At 35.1% G+C, this 21,075-nt stretch overlaps 1 protein-coding gene and 1 long non-coding RNA gene across 2 annotated transcripts in view; both read left to right on the forward strand.

Annotated features, from left to right (window-relative positions):
- Positions 1-21,075, forward strand: part of CDK19 (cyclin dependent kinase 19) — a 288,374-nt gene that overhangs the window by 8,177 nt on the left and 259,122 nt on the right. The gene's annotated exons all lie outside the window — the stretch shown is intronic.
- On the forward strand, positions 5,393-15,900 carry LOC141566071 (uncharacterized). The gene is made up of 3 exons (XR_012489229.1): positions 5,393-5,461; positions 14,183-14,412; positions 14,821-15,900. It is a non-coding gene; the product is annotated as an uncharacterized LOC141566071 (long non-coding RNA).

Consider the following 21,075-nt stretch of genomic DNA (forward strand, 5'->3'; position numbering starts at 1 on the left):
TCCATGTTTGGCTCTCTTCTAGACTGCCAAGGGTCATACTTCTTGAAACTCTTCCTTGCCTTGGTTGTCTCTTGAAATAATGATGTAAATTGTGTCCCCTTTAACCTTTGGGGTGGCCCTGAAGTAAACTGTGTCCCCTTTGGGGGAAGGGTGTTCCTGACTCTCAAACTCTGGGAGGAGCACACCTTTCCCAGACAACTCCCAATAACCTTATTCAATTGGAAATCTCAGCCTGTGGCATAGTCAATATCCTCTATTGAGTGGCTCCAGGCTAAGACTGGCCCAATATAACTGGGGGTTTGTTAACACATCTTTCCTAATCAGGAAGTCCAGCCCTTCTGGATTTAGCCCACTTATGAAGATAATTTCTTCTCAGTGTCAACCCATCTTTGCAAAATTATCCTAACAGAATTCTTTGCCTACTAAGAAAGCTGTCTTCTTAGTGTAAATAAACCCATTCTTTGCCATAGATCTGGTGCCTGTATTTATAGGAATTTGTGAATTCTTTTGCAAGGCAACCCGCCAAGGGGTTCCCATTGCTGTTGAAATGGGAAGTCTGAAGAAACTTTCTCTCTGAAGGAGAAAGCTACCTTGAACTTTACCTCTGTATCCCACCGGAGGCAAACAGGGTAACCAGCTTTGTTAGGCCCTTTCTCACCTAATGCTAATTGGTCCTAATGCCCAGATCTATCAGAGACTGGTAAATATAATGTCAACCTTACCTCTGTTTTGAGGTCCCCAGAATCCTCCGGCTGCTATCTCATAGGGAAGCAGCTTTAAGCACAACAGAGCACCCGAGAGTTTTGGGGAACAAGCTTAGACTTTATTTACGTGGTTCACATCTACTCTATGATCTCCTATACCTTGGTACTGCTTCTCCAGGCCAAGCTTTAAATCAGGGGTTCTCAAACTACAGCCCACGGGCCAGATGCAGCCCGCTGAGGATATTTATGCTGCCTGACAGGTTATGGCAAATGGGCTGAGGGGCAGAGACAAAGTGTGAATTTTTGTTTTACTATAGTCCGGCCCTCCAACAGGAGCCAAACCTCTTCATTTGGTTCCCTGAACCCCGAACCTGCCACTAGAAACCTTAATCTCATTTTGGTTCCGTAAATCTAGACCATATCATTTGGTTCCCTACAAAAGGGAACCCCAAAACCTAAACTTCATCATATTTTGGTTCCCTGAAAGGGAACCTCAAAAATTAGACAGACATCCTTTTCATTCTGACATCAAGTCCACTGGCTTCTTACTATACCATTATGAATAATACCAACATTTTATTATTTTGAAGAGTGAAACTATATTAATAGTTTTTCTCCCTTTTTAATTAACTTTTAAAATATCCTACCTGTTTATTGGTCTCTGTTATATAGGAACTAAAATAAGTGCTTTAATATAAATTTTAAAACTTTTAAGTTTTTCATGCTCTTTTCCCCCTCCCAAATATTTCTTTTCTGTTTCTATATTTCTATTAAAAGAAAAGACAAGCATAATTTTTAAATGTATAAATTTTAGAAAGAAGGATATTCTTTGTGGATGATTATATCACCCATAAAGATGTGAAAGCATTAAAACCTTAAGGAGTAGAATATGATATAAATGTAAAAGGATACTTGTGTGCCCTAAGGAATAGTATAAGTGATGAATTCAGAGAAAAGTGGGAAGATTTGTGTTGACTATTGTAGAAAGAAGTAAGCAGAACTAGATGAATAATTTACAAAAACAATTACAATAATGTAAAAGAAAATAGTTTTGAAAGTCTTAAGAGCTAATAACCAATAATGACTCCGAGTCAGATGATGAAACATGTTCTCCCATATCTTAGCAGAAGGTTATAGACTAAGTGCAGAGTAAGACATATATCTTCAATGTATTTTTTTGTCTTTCTTGACTATATTTATTTGTTGGAAGAGAGAGTTTTTATTTTTTTTACAGGAAAAGTTATGGTAGGTAGTTTGTGAGTAGTGCTAATGATGTAAAAAAGGGAGAAAAGAAAGAAAAAGGTTACTGAATTATTTTAAAAATTCAAAAAGAAAGCATAAAGAAATGCAGGAAATAGATTAACAGGGAAGTGTTGATACTATTGTGTTAAATTATATTTTAAAATAGTATAGGTACATAGTTTCATATACCATTCTCCTTTTCTGTTCTTTATATGTAGGAATGTTAATGTTTGTTTACATAATATATAATTTAATGCATAATAAAAATGAAATGAAAATTTAAATTTTCTAAACTTTAAGGGATGTTATATTATTATTATTATTATTTTTTTTGCTGAGGCAGTTGGATTAAGTGACTTACTTGCCTAGGATCACACAGCTAGGAATTGTTAAGTGTCAGGGCAGATTTGAACTTGGGTAGTCCTGACTTCAGGGCTGGTGCTCTATCCACTGTACCAACTAGCTGCCCCCAAGAGATGTTATTTTAACTTAAGAAATACAGTGCATACTAAGATAAGCTACTAATTATTCTGATTAATATTATCATTTTCTTCCATTAGTTTGCCAAATGAGAAAATAGCATTATTTACAAGATCTTAGATTTAGAGCTGTAAGGGACAAAATTATCTTGTCCAACTACCTCATTTTATATATGAGGACAATGAAGCGTGTTGAACTTTAGTGAAGCTGTCCAGGATCACACAGATATAAAAACTAGAATTCAACCTTAAGTGTTGGGACTCCAAATTCATACTATATTTAAAAGATAATGTTATAAAAACTGCAATTACATGTGAGCAAATATGCTGAACCATTTCTTACTCTACTTTCATAAATACACTTCATGCTTGTTTTGTCCATACAAGGTTTAAATCACACCCAATAGGTCCTTTGATTCCTTTAATCTCCTACATGAAACCTTTTTTTTTTTTTAATCACCCAAACTGCTAGTAGTTCCTCATCAAACTATCTTGCATTTATATGTTTATTTTGTACATACCTATGTATGAATCCATTGTCTCGCCTTAAGTTCCTTAAGAATCTTTCATTTTTTTCCTTTTTTTTTTTTTTTTTTTAAATTCCCAGAGTCTATTGTTTGAGGCATGACACAAAATAGATTCAATGGATTAGAGTATTGGCTTAATACACTATTGATTAATGGATTAAATATGTTTATATTTACATTTTATACATTGCCAATTTATGTAAAAGTGTGATTAAAATATATATATATATTTTAACATTCATTTTTTAAAACATTGAGTTCCAGATTCTCTTCTCTCCGGTCCCTCCTCCTCCTATTAAGAAGGCACACAACATAATATCAATTATTTGTGAAATAAGGCAAAATGTGTGTCCATATTAGATAAGAAAAAAAAAAGAAAAAAACCCCATGTTTAGTTTACATTCAGTTAGTTCATCATTCTCTTTATAAAAGTGGATAGAATTTTTCATCATGGGTCCTTTAGAATTGTCTTGGATCATTATATTGAGCAGAATAGCTAAGTCTTTAATAGTTGATCATCATTACAGTATTGCTGTTACTAGGCACAATCACAAACTTGTGATTTGTTTATACCCAAACATATAGTAACTTTAATCTAAAAAACTGGAACAAGGAGAATGTCTGAGTTTCTCAATCATAGTCACTTTGGCAACAAAGGAGTGTCATTATGGATGAGCTCTGAGCAAAGCTTCATTCCAGTTTAACATGTTTATAACATGCTAGTCATTATGAAGGAAACAAAGTTCTGAAAGGGAATTTTGGGAATATATCAGATTCTCTTGTCTTTTAATAAACAAGGTAACTCTACCAATTATTTTTATTAATCTTAATTTTTTATTCCATTAATTTGCCAAAAGAGAAAGGTGAAGATCCTAGATTTAGAACAGGAAGGGAACATCCCTAAAAACTTCTTGATAATATATTATAGTATATTTTGTTTATGTAGAAAAGTTGTCTGTGCATTTATCTAACTTCTATATTTTAACAATGTCTCTAGATTAGCAATGAGAGAAGTGATTTAAAAAAAGCAAACTATTGAGTATGACCTATTATAAACAGAGTGGTGCAACTGGATGAAGCTTTTTGTAAAGCCATTGTATTCCCTGATGGATCATTGGCCAAGAATATGAAAAGACATTTTTCAGAGGTGAAAAAAAGAAATGTAAGATCTGAACAATCATTTTCTATTTTGGGAAAAAAAATTCCAAATCACTAAAAGTAAAGGAAATTTAAAACAACTTTTAGATTCTACTTCATAACATTGAATGGCAAAGGTGACAAAAAAAAGAAGATGGTAATTGTGGGACAACACTTATTCTTATGGAACTGTGAATTGGTCTAACTAGTCAGTAAAGTGATGTAGAACTGTACTCTCAAATCACTTAACTGTTCATATCCTTTGACCCAGCTACTGAATATATGTTCCCAACAGGTCAAAAACAAAGAGAAAACAATAATATACAGAAAATATTTATAGCAGCACCTTTTTGAGGTTGTTTTAGCTAAGAATTGCATGAAGTGGGTGGTTTTTAATTGGGAAATAGTTGAATAAATATGAATTTTATGGAATATCACTTTTCCATAAGAAATTATGAAAAGGATAGATTTCGAGCAAACGAAGAAGATTTGCACAAGTGAGTGATACAGAATGAAGTAGGCAGAACTAGGAGAACAATTTATAACAAGGATTATAATACTGTTAAAAAAAATAGCTTTGAAAGATTTAAAAGCTCTGATCAATGCAATGTCTAGTCATTGAATCATGAGTAATCCACTAGAGTTACAGAATATATCTTCATTCATGTCCAATGAGTAGATTTATTTTGCTTGACTATAATTATTTATTTTAAGAGGGGTCATCTATGAGTCAGGAGCCTAGAGGAAGATTTATTTGGTGTGAGAATAATGTTGAAGAAGAAGAAGAAGATCAGAAGAAAGAGAAATAGATAAGAACATAAAGTATTACTAAAAATACTCAGAAGAAAAGAGTTCAGAATAGGATGCACATAAATAGATCCGTTTTTTTGCTATCATGTTAAATGTACTATATATTTTAGGAAACTATGTAAAAGAATCTCATGGTTTCATATATAATCCACTTTTCTATTCATTATATGTTGAAATAGTCATATTTGTTGATAAATTTATAATAAAAATAAATTTTTGTTTAAATTAAATTATTTACTCATTTGTTCATTTATTCACTAGTATTTATTGATATTGATATAGTTACTCTGCTATGCTTTGTAGCAGAATATAGAAAGGCTTAACTTTATAGTATCTTCCATCAATTTGCTTTTTTAGCTAGAGTTGGTCCTTTTGAGAGTTTCTTTCTATCCAAGGTCTGAATCTATTTCTTTAGTATATTCTTGGACTTCGGCTTAGAAATAGTCTTACCATTCATATTGAATACCTTGATTTGGCTGTTTGCTATCTCACCAGAAACGGAGTGAATTGGAAAACTTTTATAACTGGAAAATTGATCCTTATCTCTCAGGCTATGAAACAGGTATGTACTACTTTTTAAAAAATATGTAAATCTGAATTTAAATGAATTGGGAGGTAATTATTAACAGTACAGCAGGGTATTTTGCTTTATGAAAGCATTTGCTACAAAGTTAAAGAGAAAACTCTTATCACATGTTTTGAAAGATTGAATTTATATACTTAAGGAACATGATTAAAATCTTTCTTGTAATTCATATGCTAAATAATGGTATACCTCAAGAAAGTTCTGTTCTTATCTTTATTCTTGTGTCATCTGCGGCTCTGAACTGCAGCTTTAAATTCCCACAGCCTGGGTTCAATCTTGGGGATCTCTTAATAATAATTTGAAGTAGGCTTGTTTTGTTTTCAGGCAAAGTATTCTCTAGAATTCCTGAATTTTGCCCATTTGAATTGTCTAAAAATCCTCCTTTTTCCTACAGACAGTCCAGGCTAACAGGAAATGGATCATAGAACAAGTTTATTACACATAATACAAAATACAGAAAGGACTTACAATTGAGCCCATAAAAGCCAAAGAAACTTTACCTCTTGTGAGGCTTACCTTTTCCAGGACTATATAAATCCCAGGCTATTATATAATATCATCATCAAGTTAACTCCTCTCTTCTCTCCGTAGGAGATAAAAAAATTGATTGTTACGAGGGATGTTTTGAAGCTCAAATGACATAATAGATTTAAAGCATTTTGTAAACCTTAAAACACTAAATTCATGCCAGCTATTATTATAATTATTGTTATTATCCTATTGTCAATAGACTTCTACTTCAGTCATGAAGTCTTCTACTTAAGTCTTAAGTCTTTACTTAAGTCTTCTACTACATGGCTGTTCAAGCATTGTTTCTAGAACAAAACAGGACAAATGTGAAATGTATGATGACTACCTGGAGGAAACCACATATTTGGACACTTTAAAATTGAATTTGTATTAATATTGTATTCTTAAGTCTAAACAGTCCATAAAACAGTAAATAAAGCCCAAATCTGTAGTAATTGTCATTTGTAAGGTATACATTTTCACTTTGAAAACTTAACAATTAGCTCTCCATTAGATTTGGCTCCAATTCACTTTTTTTTTTTTTATTTGGGCAATTGGGGTTAAGTGACTTGCCCAGGGTCACACAGCTAGGAAGTGTTAACTGTCTGAGATCATATTTGAACTCGGGTCCTCCTGAATTCAGGGCTGGTGCTCAATCCACTGCGCCACCTAGCTGCCCCCCAATTCACTTTTGATTATTATCTTAAGTCAAACCACATCTTTTGTGAGCCTTCCTTCTTACCAGGGTATCTATATGGTCACTACCAGACCCTAAATAGGAAAAAGAACTGGATAGTTCCCTTACTGTCCCTTGGACCTTGTATAGACTATACAGTGAAGAGTAAGTCTTCAGGACTTTATGCTTTCCTACTCCATAGTTTGAGGTTTTATGTCTCCTAGTTTAAACCAAAGATCCTTAGATTGTTCCAGGAATTCCCTTGCGTTGCTGCCATCTCTCTCTGTGCTCTGCCACAATTGCCCCAGTTCTGTTGCCTTCTTCTCCCCAGAAAAGTATTAAAGTTTTTATAGATCCAGGGTCCATATGCCTCTGAGCTAGTTAATATATTTTAAACTTGGATTTAGCTCTTCCACTCTATACCTGGACCACAAAAGGTCCTTCAGATGCTGTAAAGATATCCAATTTGCATTGTTAGTCCCCACACTCACTCCTTGACAAATTATAGCAATTAAATTTCATTCACTTTAGAGGTTAGACAGGAGAATTTGCTTCATGATGAGGCAATATAGTAGTACTTTAATGCAGCTATAGGTGATAGCTTTAAAGCAAGGAACTATGGTGAAAGGGTATTAGGGAATTGGATCAGGGAAGAAGCATAGGCCAGCAGAAGACTGAAAGATGTGGGATGATAGTTTCCAGATCACCAGAGAGTAGGTCTCCTAAGGAGAGGAACTGGGGATCCCCCCACCCTGATTTTGATCTCCCTAAGGCTGATTCAGGTGTCTAGGCCCTAATCATTGCATTGTACTCCATTTATATTTCCTTGCTTAATTCTATTCTCTTTTTCAATCTAACCTAATTTCTTCCATCTCTTTTTCAATCTAACTTCCACATAGTTGTACAATTTGATATTCCTAAAGTAGAAGTGTGATGGTGTCCCTCTTCTGCTCAAGAACTTTAGTGGTTCCCTAGAATCTCTAGGATAAATACAAGTTTCTCTGGCATTTAAAAGCCTTTTGCAATCGGGCTTCAGCCTATCTTATTATATATATTTCTGTCATATCCAACACTTTTATTAGCAAAGATACTGGAGTAGTTTGTCATTTTCTTCTCTAGACAATTGGACAGAAGTTAAATATGTGACTAGCCCAGGTTCACATTGAAGTTGGATTTGAACTCAGATCTTCTTGACTCCAGCCCCATCACTCCTATTACATATTGCTTCTCCTCACTCTATATTTCAATCAAACTGATTTACTTGCTGTCTCCTGTACATAACCTTCACTCTCCAAGCTTTAGAAAAGATACTACCAAACCGAGAACATTTTTCCCTCTACATCTTACTCCCTTGGAACCTCTAACCCTTCAAGGTTCAGAGACTCAAAACTCAACTCCTTTGTGAGGCTTTCCCTAATTCCTTTATTTGCTAGTGTTCTCCTGCACAATTGTTTTGTATTTTTGTACTTATTCCTCATTTACTTACCTGAACATATGGGCTCTCTCCAGTAGAAGTATGCTAAAATTTTATTTTGCTCCTTCCTCATGACCAATCCCATCTTCTAGTCAGTATAGTAAGTTTATAAGTAGCTGGCATAAGGTAGCAATAGAAGGAAATAAGATTGTAGAGAGGAACCTGAAAGTTACTTACAAACAGTCCCAAAGATCAAAGGAGTGTTACTTACAAAGTGTATTATATGTTAACCAGAATTCATATCCTGATACTATGTGACCAATAAGGAGGAAGTATTTACACAGTATTTGTCAAGGTTCTGGTCCTATGATACATACATTCCAAACAAAAACTAGCCCTCCACACCTTTAGACCAAAAGAACATTCAAAAGGTGCTGATAACTCTGGGATGATGAGATGTTAATAACCTAACCCCAAAATGGCACAGATAGGAGTTGGTATGTCTTGTCCAAAATATCTATAAAAATGAAAATTCCTGCTCCCCAAGAAATCTTCCATCCACATCAGTTTTGCTGTCCTGAGTGCTCTTAACTCTAATTCATGGTTACTTGAATGATACTCTCTGCCTCTTCCACTTTTCCTCTTTCTGCTTGTCTTCTTTCACCATCCTATTCCTGGTTCCCAACCACTGTCTGTTACTTGCTTTTCTGAACTTTTGGCTTCAATACTCTCTGTCTTTCATTAAAATATGATTGTTCCCTGTTTTTCAGCTGCCAATTGTGATCTTTCCTACCCTAAGAATACCTGCCCCCACTTCATAATTTCATAAATTAATTACAATTCAAGAAGTTCCTTTATGAGAACTGTCTTACATTCATATTTGTATCCCCAATTCATATTATTATTCTATGAAATTTGTTTCATACAAGGGGCTTAATAGTTTGTTGATCAATTGATTGATTTGTGAGTAAAAAAATACATATACATCATCACATTTTTTTACTACTAAGGTGAAAAGCCCTGGCTTTTTCATCAGTGTTGTGTCTAGTGAATTATTATCAAATAAGCTTATTTCAAAATTACATTATTAAAAAATCAGGTTTCCTAGCATCAGAGATGTTGTTTCTAATATTTCAGGGATAAATTTTTTGTCCTTATGTTTAACACAATTGATTCAAAGAGCTAATAATAAAGTTTGATACTTTACTAAAATTAATTAGTTAAAACTATGCTTAAAAAGTTATCAAACTGTGTATACCCTTTGACCCAGCAGTGTTACTACTGCGCTTATATCCCAGAGAGATTTTAAAGAAGGGAAAGGGACCTGTATGTGCAAGAATGTTTGTGGCAGCCCTCTTTGTAGTGGCCAGAAACTGGAAACTGAGTGGATGCCCATCAATTGGAAAATGGCTGAATAAATTGTGGTATATGAATATTATGGAATATTAATGTTTTGTAAGAAATGACCAGCAGGATGATTTCAGAAAGTCCTGGAGAGACTTATATGAACTGATGCTGAGTGAAATGAGCAGGATCAGGAGATCATTATATACTTCAACAACAATACTATAAGATGATCAATTCTGATGGACGTGGGCATTTTCAACAATGAGATGAACCAAATCAGTTCTAATAGAGCAATAATGAACCAGCTACACCCAGCAAAAGAACTCTAGGAGATGATTATGAATCACTACATAGAATTCCCAACCTGTCTAATTTTGTCCACCTGCATTTTTGATTTCCTTCACAAGCTAATTGTACACTATTTCAAAGTCCGATTCTTTTTGGACAGCAAAGCAACTGTTTGGACATGTATACATATATTGTATTTAACTTATACTTTAACATATTTAACATATATTGGTCAACCTGCCATCTAGAGCAGGGTGGGGAGGAAGGAGGGGAAAAATTAGAACAAAAGGTTTGGCAATTGTCAATGTTGTAAAATTACCCATGCATATATCTGGTAAATAAAAACTATTAAAAATCATAATGAGAAAGTTAAAAAAAATTAATTAGTTAAAATAAAACAAAAAACCCCAAAAGAGCCAAGTTTCTTTTGGACAGGCCACTCATTGCCATTGAATGAGACCTGAGGCAATTATTGAGGATACTCATTGACTCCTCACAAGATGGACTTTTCCCTCTTTTCTCATGTTTTCCTACTTTTCCATTCCTTTTGCTCTCTTGTGTTTCCTTTACGCATACCCATGTTAAGTTTGTCAGAAGCCCCCATAGATACTAATGCATCTATCTGGATACTAGTTACATTCTTCTTCTTCTTCTTCTTCTTCTTTTTTTTTTTAAGAAGTTACATTTTAAACCCATTGCTTTGTCCTCATGAGACCCTAGGAGTGTCACATAGATGAATATGCAAACTCTGGGTTTAAATGTCATCACTTTGCCCCACCCCATCTAATCTCACATCTCCTGATACACCCTTATCCACCCAGTTTGCTTAAGTCAGACAAATTTATGAGATTTATTCCAGGTACTTAATCTTCCTCCCACTCTAAGGGAGACTTTTAGTACAGGTAATAATCTACTCTTGCTATTGATGTCCTTTGTTTTTAATTCCACAATCATTTCTGGATAAACACCTCCACCTAGCTTAGTCAATTAATGCCCTTTCTTGTAACAAAGAAAAATAGATAACTAAAAATTACTAATACAATGACTTCCTCTGACAATGTCACAAATTGCCTAATTTTTCACTAATCTTTCTTCTCCTTGATAACTCTCCTCTATTTTTTTGGGACATTTTCTTAGTTCTCTTAACAATCAGTTTCGCATGCTGAATGAGTTCTGATGTAATGGACTATGCTCTTTTGCTTTCCCAGTCATCAATGGAACAAAGCAGAGCTGTGTGTTGCTCCCGTGTTTTTCAAAAAGATGCTTTTGGTGATTGTCAGATTCTTCAAGGAGCACTAAAATGGCATGCTACCATACTGCACTTAAATTGAAAAAGCTACAAGCTAAGACTGTTTGTCCTTCATTCTTGAAGAAAACCAATAACGTCATGAATGAATTGTATTTAATTGAGACAGCGCTGAGTAAAAATTCATTTTTTCCTCCAGAGTTATAAGAGTCCAATGACAAGACAAAAGTCAAGGTGACTGATGATGGCCCAGACAAGCTAAGGTGCTTATTATTGAACCTGAAAAGACTACAAGTCAAGACTAAAGTCAAGGGAGAATTGATGTGTGACTTTTTATTCACAGATAATTGTGCTCAATGAAGTGTTTGAGGGTGAGATGTGACAGAGTATGGATTGATTTTCTGCTGCTTCTGCTAATTTTGACCTGATGATCAACACTAAGAAAACAAAGGTTCTTCTGTCAGTACCATCCCAATGAAACCATTGTTAAAGCAAATGGAGAAATGTTGAATGCTTTGGATAAGTTCACTTTCCTTGGCAATTTACTTTCTAGGGATGAAATTCCGATTTACTCACAGGGATGATATCATTAATGCTTTTCAAGAATGAAGAAGAAACAGCAGTCTTGGCTTGTAATCTTTTCAAGTTAAATAATTTGCCATAAGAGCAGCAGCTGCCTTCACACTATTTTAGTCCTCCTTGAAGGAATCTGATAGCATCATTAAAAGCATCATACTGAAAAGCACAGGAGCAAATATACAGCTCTGCTTCACTCCACTGATGACTGGGAAAGCACAAGAACACAGTCCATTATCCACATGATGAGGTTGACACATGCATTGCCAGAGCTATCTCAATATTTGAGAGGTCCAAAAGAAAGTGTGAGAGAGAAGAGCCATTACATTGCTTACCAAACTGAATATCTCAGAGCCATTGTGCTGACCTCATGGTTGTATGCCTAGGAAACTGGATTACTTCCATTTGAATTGTCTTAAGAAGATTCTGAAGAACACCTGGCAAGATAAGCTGCCAAACACAGAGGTCCTTTCTTAAAATGAAAGGTTTAAGCATCCAAACTCTACTGCAGAGAGTGTAATTCTGATGGTCAGCTACCAAACATGCATTTACCTAAATGACTATTTTATGAAGAACACATGCAAGGAAGATGCTCCTATAGTGATCAGAAGAGATACAAGGACACTCTCAAGATCTCTCCAAAAAACTTTGGAATCAATCATAAGACATCAGAGACACTAGCACAGCACTGCTCAGGATATCAAAGAAATATCATATTTTGGGGGCAGCTGGATGGCTCAGTGGATAGAGCACCAGCCTTGAATTCAGGAGGACCTGAGTTCAAATCTGATCTCAGACACTTAACACTTCCTAGCTGTGTGGCCCTGGGCAAGTCACTTAACCCCAGCCTCAAAAAAAAAAAAAAAAAAAAAAAAAAAAATTCATATTCTGTGGTCAAAGCAGAATTGCAAATAACTCAAAAGAAATAGGGGATGTGAACATTTAGAGACATCTCCATTCTAAATGTTCACATGGACTATTTATGTCCTGTGAGTTCATATGAACTATTTGTGGGCTGTGCAACAGTTGAACACATTGTACCTTGACCTCAACATTTTGGTCTTCTTTGAGAACAAAGGACAACAAACAATCAAACTACCAGATTGCTCTTTCTCAGTCTCCTTTGCTCAATCTTCATCCAAGTCATGCCAGGAACAGTGGGTGGATATATCACAGAACTCTGTCTTGGACCCTTTTCTTTTCTTTTTTTAATACAATTTCACTTTGTGATCTCACCAGTTTTCATTGATTCAATTAAAATCTCTGTGTTGATAATTCTCAGATCTATTCATTCAGTCCAAATTACTCTCCTGACCTCTAGTTTGCATTTCAACTGCCTACTAACGTCTTGAAATGGATATCTTGTAGCCATCTCCAACTCAACATGTCCAAAACTGAACTCATTAATTTCCCCTCCAAACTCTCCCCTCTCTCTAACTTCCCTATTAGTATAGAAGGCACCACCATGTTCCCAGGAGCCTAGACTCAAAAACACGGCATTATCTTCTACTCTTCATTCTCTCATTCCTTACATCCAATCTGTTGCCAATTGATTTTTTTCCTTTGTAGCATTTCTGGCATGTTCCCCTGAGTCTCTGATGCTGAAGTGATCTCTTCACTTTCTACTTAAACCAGCAATAACCTACTGGTTGTTTGTCCTTTTACAAGGACAAACTTTTTAGCTTCTCCATTCTCCACTCAGTTGCCAAAGAGACCTAAAAGTTCAGGTTTGACCATGTTACCCTCCTTCCTCACTCAATAAATTTAAGAGATTCCTTATCAGTTTCAGGATCAAATATAAAATCTTCTGTTCACAAAACTTCATTAACTTCCCCTCCCTTTCCAATCTTTCTTCCCCTGCCCCAAACTCTGTGATCCAGAGACCTCCTTGTTGTTCAAACTAGAAACTTCAATTGTCTACTCTAAGCACTTTTACTGACTATTGCACATGTCTGGAAGGCTTTCCCTCTTCATCTCTGCCTCTTAGCTTTCTTCCAGTCTAGCTAAAATTCTGCCTCATTTAGAAAACCTTTCCCTATCCTTCTTAATGCTTTCCCTCTACTGCTTATTTCCAATTTATCTTATGGCCAGGAAATTAATCCTCCTAGGTATAATCTCTCAGTCCACATTAGTTTAGTACAACAGGTCAGAGAAAATCAACAAAATATAACCTAACTATTGGTTCAAAAAATATGCTGACCCAGATATATATCTCTGCATCAAATCAATCAACAAATATTTATTAGTCACTTATGTGTCAGGCCTTGTACTAGGATACAAGTATAAAGAATGAAACTATAAGGAGCAGCTAGTTGGTGCAGTGGATAGAGAATGAGCCCTGAAGTCAGGAGGACCCGAGTTCAAATTTGGCCTCAGACACTTAACACTCCCTGACCCTGGGCAAGTCACTTAACCCCAATTACCTCAGAAATTAAGAAAAACCTCAAACTATCTCTGCTTGCAACTGGAATTATATCCCAAAGAAATCTTAAAGGAGAAAAAGGGACCCACATGTGAAAAAATGTTTGTGGCAGCCCTTTTTGTAGTGGCCAGAAACTGGAAACTGAGTGGATGCCCATCAATTGGAGAATGGATGAATAAATTATGGTATATGAATGTTGTTAAATATTATTGTTTTAGAAGAAACAACCAGGAGGATGAATTCAAAGAGGCCTGGAGAGACTTACCTGAACTGATGCTAAGTGAGTAAGCAGAACCAGGAGATCATTATACACGGCAACAATAAGATTACACAATGATCAATCCTGACAGAGGGGGCTCTCTGCAGCAATGAGATGACTCAAACCAGTTATACTTGTGCAGTGACAAAGAAAGCTATCTACACCCAGAGAGAGAACCACGGGAACAGAGTATGGAACACAACAGAATTCTCACTCTCTCTATTGTTGTTTGTTTGCATTTTGTTTTCTTTCTCAATTTTTTTTTCTTCCTTCTTGATCTGATTTTTCTTGTGCAAGATGACTGTATAAATATGTGTGTGTGTGTGTGTGTGTATATATATATGAGTTAACATATATTTTAACACATTTAGCATGTATTGCACTACCTGCCAGCAAGGGGAGGGGATGGAGGGAAGGAGGGGAAAATTTGGAATAAAAAGTTTTGCAAGGGTCAATGTTGAAAAATCACCTATGCATATGTTTTGTAAATAAAAACCTTAAAAAAAAAATAAAGATTGCCATGCTTTGCCTAAAACACTTGAAAACAGTAGTATTGAGAGATGACTAATACTAGTAAATTTCTCTTCTATTCCTCAGCCACCAAGAGGAATTCAAAGAAAAAGAAACAAACTAACGGCATGCTCCTCATCTGTCACCTATATTTTTTTTGGGCAGAGTATCCTGTACTGGTGGTTAATGTGGTGCTGTTCCTAAGAAGTAATATCTAATTGTTAGTGAATTAAAATGTGCCTATGTGGTTCTTTGGTGGGAAAGCATACTTTACCTTTTTTTTTTTTTTTTTTAATTTTACCCTGGCAATGAGTTTCTCTTTATGAATACATCCTATCCATATGAGGAATGGGAAAGCCACAATGAAAACTGTGGGAATTATAGAAATTGAGTGAATTACATTGTGACTCAGTTTTGGATCTAGATCCATTCCCTTTCTATTATAGTTCTAGTCCAATTTCTGTCTTATGAGAAAACTTTATTGTATTGTTTGAACCTAGCCCTTCTTTGCTAGGAAACTGAACTATCTCTACTTGTGGTTTAGAGATCCTTAACTAAGAACCGAGGTTATGCTGATCAGAAACTTAGTCAAATCCGAAGACTGATGCAAGGAGTTTTCTTACAATTATATATAACAAGTAACCTATATGTCTTATCTGAAAACTGGCCCAAGATAGTTACTATTTCTTTGTTCCTTTGATTTAATTCTTGGGAGAGAGTGGGATAATTCTTTTTCTGATTTCACAGATTTCACTTGTTCATTCTCCTTTTTTTTCAACTGACAAGTTGGAAAGCCTCTAATCTTTCTTCTAATTAGGAATCAGATTATTTAATCTTGTATCCTGTACTTTTTTTTTCCCCCTTCTTTTTTTGTAATTCCAAATTATTTATTTAAAATTTAAATGCAAAATAGAAAAAGAAAAAAAAATTTCCATGTGCACAGCAGAACATGAGAGCATTCAAAATGTAAAACAGTAAATTTCCATTTCAAGAAAGCCTATATAATAAATACTACGTATTATATTCAGAACTGTCCATCTTTTCTTTGCTTCCTTGTAGATTTCTTTTATTTTTCTGCTGTGCATTTTTTACTTTATTCTTTTTCGCCTTTCCTTCCCTCTTCCCCAAGGTTACAATTAAGTGTGGATACACACATACACACACACACATGCATGCACATATACATATATACATACATATGCATATATATTTATAATCATTCATATATATATATGTATATATATATACACACATACACATTCATATACAACTATGTAAGATCATACTATGCTTATTTTCCTGTTTCTCTGAAGGTGCATCATATCTTCTTTCCTAAGTCTAAGTCCTTCCATATTTTTCTAAATCTACCAATTCATCATTTCCTATACCACTGCAATACTCCAATTTTATGCTGTCATTTTAAATCATCTAAAACACTATCGATTATTATGACTGACAAATAGTGTAGTTTCCCTATTTTTCTCTTTTGATTAAATCTATTTAATTGATTTTTAAAAATGCATAAAATTTTATCCCCCACCTTGTATTTGGGTCTAATATCAACCTGAAGAAGCCTGGTCCTGATTTGTCATACAATTGGTGTGCATTGCTTAATAAATTGATATGTTAAAGAACTCGAACCTTTGTTTCCTCAGCTATTTCAACCTTCAACTGTCACAAATCATTGGCTGTGTTTTTTCTACCTTGGTGATAATTAATACCATGGCACTTATATGACACTGCAGGATCTGCTGTTTTATTATTGGGGGTAAACTTTTAGGTACTACCAGTAAAGCTACTCTCGGAGTTCAAGAGTATCTTTACCTTAATTTCAGAGAGGGGAAGGTATTTTTCTAATGTTTAGAGAAGTTTCTCATCACATATACTTGTCTTATTTGGAGGGCTATTTTGGAATATGTCAGGCATCCTGCTAAATCCTGGGGAAACAAATATAAAAGCAAGACATGGAAACAAAAATTATATTCTAATTGGGGGAGATAATATATGCATACAAGGGAGTGGTGAAAAGGAAGACTATTTTGGTTTGGAAATAAGAGCCATAGATGACACACCCTTTCCAGGAACAATGAAAAGAGTTAATTTAATTATTGTACCCCAACCATAAAGCTTCTACTCACCTCCCACTCCAACCTCAGAAACAGAAGTAGCATGGTAGTTAAAGTGAGGAGATGGACTAAAAGTGTATTTTAAAGACATTTTGGTGAGGAGAGTACATACAATTTTATCAGAAGTAGAGTAAAAAAGGTAATAGAGTAATACCTAGGGATGTGAACTGAAGAAAATGGGAGAAAGAATTTGAAATAATGATTTTCTCAACAAAGTGTGAGTTAAGGACCTTACTTGAAATGGTAGGGGAAAGGGGTGCTGTAGGAAGCTTGAAAAAGAGAGGAGGTGGTTTAGAATAACTGTTGTGATGAATAAAATAGAAAATCAATTAGGGAAGAATAGGAGTGCCTGAATATATATATATAGTGAGGTCCCAGTTAGGATTAGCTAACATAAATTTTAAGTGGATTCAGTCAAAATAGGTATGACTTTTCCCCCTCTTTTTTATAACTTTATTTTGCCCAATACCTGCAAAGATAGTTTTCAACATTCATATTTGCAAAACCTTGGATTCCAAATGTTTCTCCTTTCCTTTCCTCTCCTCTCCTCCTTCCCTTAGACAGAAAGCAATCCAACATAGGTCAAACATGCAATTCTACACATTTTCCCGTATTCAGCATGACTTTTTTTTTTTTTTTTTAACATATGAGTAGGAGTGGAGGAGGTAGAGGGTAGGAATAATCTAGGATTGTGATTTGGCAAAATATGAATATCCATAGGAATGGGAACAAGGGATTGAGAGAGAGTCTAGTGCTTTTTTGTTTCTGAGGTTTTTCCTATTCTATTTTCTGTGAGTGAAGAGGAAGGATATGAACTCTTAGCCTCTTTAGCTGCTTTAATCCCTTAGTAATCTATGATCCTTCCCTCAAGGGGATGTCTCATCTTCATCCTACCAGTTCTTGGTGTCCCTCCCTCTGTTGTTTTCCTTTTCCCTCATATATCCTCTCTCAAATTAGAGATGTTTTTAGGCATGGACCCACATTTAACACCACATACTAAGATTAGATCAAAATGGGTCCAAGATTTAGGCATAAAGAACGAAATCATAAATAAATTGGAGGAACATGGGATGGTTTACCTCTCAGACTTGTGGAGGAGGAAAGAGTTTGTGTCCAAGGGAGAACTAGAGACCATTATTGATCACAAAATAGAACATTTTGATTACACCAAATTAAAAAGTTTCTGCACAAACAAAACTAATGCAAACAAGATTAGAAGGGAAGTAACAAATTGGGAAAAAATTTTTACTGTTAAAAATTCTGATAAAGGCCTCATCTCCAAAATATACAGAGAATTGACTTTAATTTATAAGAAATCAAGCCATTCTCCAATTGATAAATGGTCAAAGGATATGAACAGACAATTTTCAGATGATGAAATTAAAACTATTTCCACTCATATGAAAGAGTGTTCCAAATCACTATTGATCAGAGAAATGCAAATTAAGACAACTCTGAGGTATCATTACACACCTGTCAGATTGGCTAAGATGACAGGAACAAATAACGATGAATGTTGGAGGGGCTGTGGGAAAACTGGGACACTGATGCATTGTTGGTGGAGTTGTGAAAGAATCCAACCATTCTGGAGAGCAATCTGGAATTATGCCCCAAAAGTTATCAAAATGTACATACCCTTTGACCCAGAAGTACTACTACTGGGCTTATACCCCAAGGAACTACTAAAGAAGGGAAAGGGACCTGTATGTGCCAAAATGTTTGTGGCAGCCCTTTTCATAGTGGCTAGAAGCTGGAAGATGAATGGATGTCCATCAATTGGAGAATGGTTGGGTAAACTATGGTATATGAATGTTATGGAATATTATTGCTCTGTAAGAAATGACCAGCAGGAGGAATACAGAGAGGCTTGGAGAGACTTACATCAACTGATGCTGAGTGAAACGAGCAGAACCAGAAGATCATTATACACTTCAACAATGATACTGTATGAGGATGTATGCTGATGGAAGTGGATTTCTTCAACATAGAGAAGAGCTAATCCAATTCCAATTGATTAATGATGGATAGAACCAGCTACATCCAGAAAAGGAACACTGGGAAATGAATGTAAACTGTTATTTTTACCAATTCTTCCTGTGCAACAAAAAATTCGGTTCTACACACATATATTGTATCTAGAATATACTGTAATATATTTAACATATATAAGACTGCTTGCCATTTGGGGGAGGGGGTTGGGGGAGGAAGGGAAAAAATCTGAATAGAAGTGCAAGGGATAATGTTGTAAAAAATTACCCATGCATATGTACTGTCAAAAGAATGTTATAATTATAAAATAAAATAAAAATTAAAAAAAAAATTAGAGATGTTTTTCCCACTTCCTTTGGCAATATTCCTTCGGAAATAATTTATTATTAAGTTCCATTTTTATTATTTACTTATTATTTTTATTTATTAATTACTAATTTGTTATTTATTATGGCTACTTGTTCTAGAGATAATACTATATCCATCATACCTTTTTGGTATTTGTCCAGCGTGACATAACTATATTTCTTGTTAAGTTTTCTGCCTCTGGTTCTCCATTCTGGGGCATCTGTATTATGACTGGGTGATAGGATATTCTCTTGTCCTGTTACCCTTTTCAATCTTAGAATTCTAGCCTATATATCTCATTGTTTTTTCAGTATAGGATAAGAATTTTCTCAAAATCTCCTTGATGATGTCTCAGTGTGGTTCCTGTACCAAGTTAATAAGATAAGGGGCCATATGAATATCCATTTATCTGTGAACTTGTTGTGGGTTGCCACTCCCTTTTAGATGGATTTATTCCTTTCTGATTCCCAGCCCCTCCTAGCTGATGCATTTTCAATTCAAGTAGCTAAGACCTTTGATTTACAAATCCTGTGAAAAGCACCCTTTTGAATTCCAATAAGAGATCTGGGCTCTTACAACCCCCACCCAGATCTGAGCCAACTTGGAACACCACCCACCCTTTGGCTAAATCTCTCATTATAAAAGAGCCAAGCTGAAGTTCTCTCTTGGTAGAGGGTCCTAACATGTGACAGTCTTCTACTTGGCTGCCAAGGATCTCTGTCCACTGGAATCCTATTTCCGGTGCCCTTTTATCTCTACCTTCACCTTTTACTAACTAGACTTTAGTTCCAAACCCCATAATAAACCTCCTTAATTAATCTAGGTTTTCGGGTCTGTAAATTCCTTTACAGGGGACTCTGCCCTGCCACTAGACCTCATTTAACTCTGTATCCTTGCGCTGAATCCAAAAGGTTTGCAGGGGAAGCTCTATTTAACTCCCTGTACCCCAAACCTGCCACTAGATCTCAATTAAACCTAATTTCATTCTAAACCTCAGCAAACTGTTGATTGACACAATTTGTTTTAAGCTAACAAGGTCCCTTTTAGATGTTTAGATGTTTTCCTAATAATGCTCATCATTACAAGTCTCATATAAATACAATTAGGTCAAATTGAATGGTTTCTTAAATAAATTGTTGGTAGTTTGACAAGATTTTATTTAAAAAATTTTGAATAAATAATAATTATATTGATTTACATTTCTCTTCCCCCCCCAACCCCGTATTCTTCCCTCATTTAGGTATTAGGATTATTTACATCTCGTAAAATTGAATGTTTCCTTTCTTTATTTTGAGAATTTGTATGTAGTATTGATACTGTGTTCTTTAAAGTCTGAGAGTAGAATTTTCCTAAATATTCATCAGGACCCAGTATTTTTTCTTGTTAATAGTCAATAGTCAGTAAACATTTATATATGCCAGGCATTGTGCTATGTTTTGGAGATCTTACAAATACAGTAAAAGAAAGGGAAGACAACATATAACACTAAGTGGAAAGATGGGATTAGGTGGATGATAGAAAAGTTGAGGGAGTTCTAGAGTAGTGTTGAAATGAGCTCTTGGATTTTAAAGAAGGGAAAGGGACCTGTATGTGCAAGAATGTTTGTGGCAGGCCTTTTTGTAGTGGCTAGAAACGAAACTGAATGGATCCTCATCAATTGGAGAATGGCTGAATAAATTGTGGTATATGAATGTTATGGAATATTATTGTTCTGTAAGAAATGACCAACAGGATGATTTCAGAAAGGCCTGGAGAGACTTACATGAACTGATGCTGAATGAAATGAGCAGGACCAGAAGATCATGTTACATGTCAACAGCAATATTATACGATGATCAATTCTGATGGACATGGATCTTTCCAACAATAAGCTAACTGA

This window comes from Sminthopsis crassicaudata, chromosome 4 (assembly GCF_048593235.1).
Source record: "Sminthopsis crassicaudata isolate SCR6 chromosome 4, ASM4859323v1, whole genome shotgun sequence".
NCBI lineage: Eukaryota > Metazoa > Chordata > Mammalia > Dasyuromorphia > Dasyuridae > Sminthopsis > Sminthopsis crassicaudata.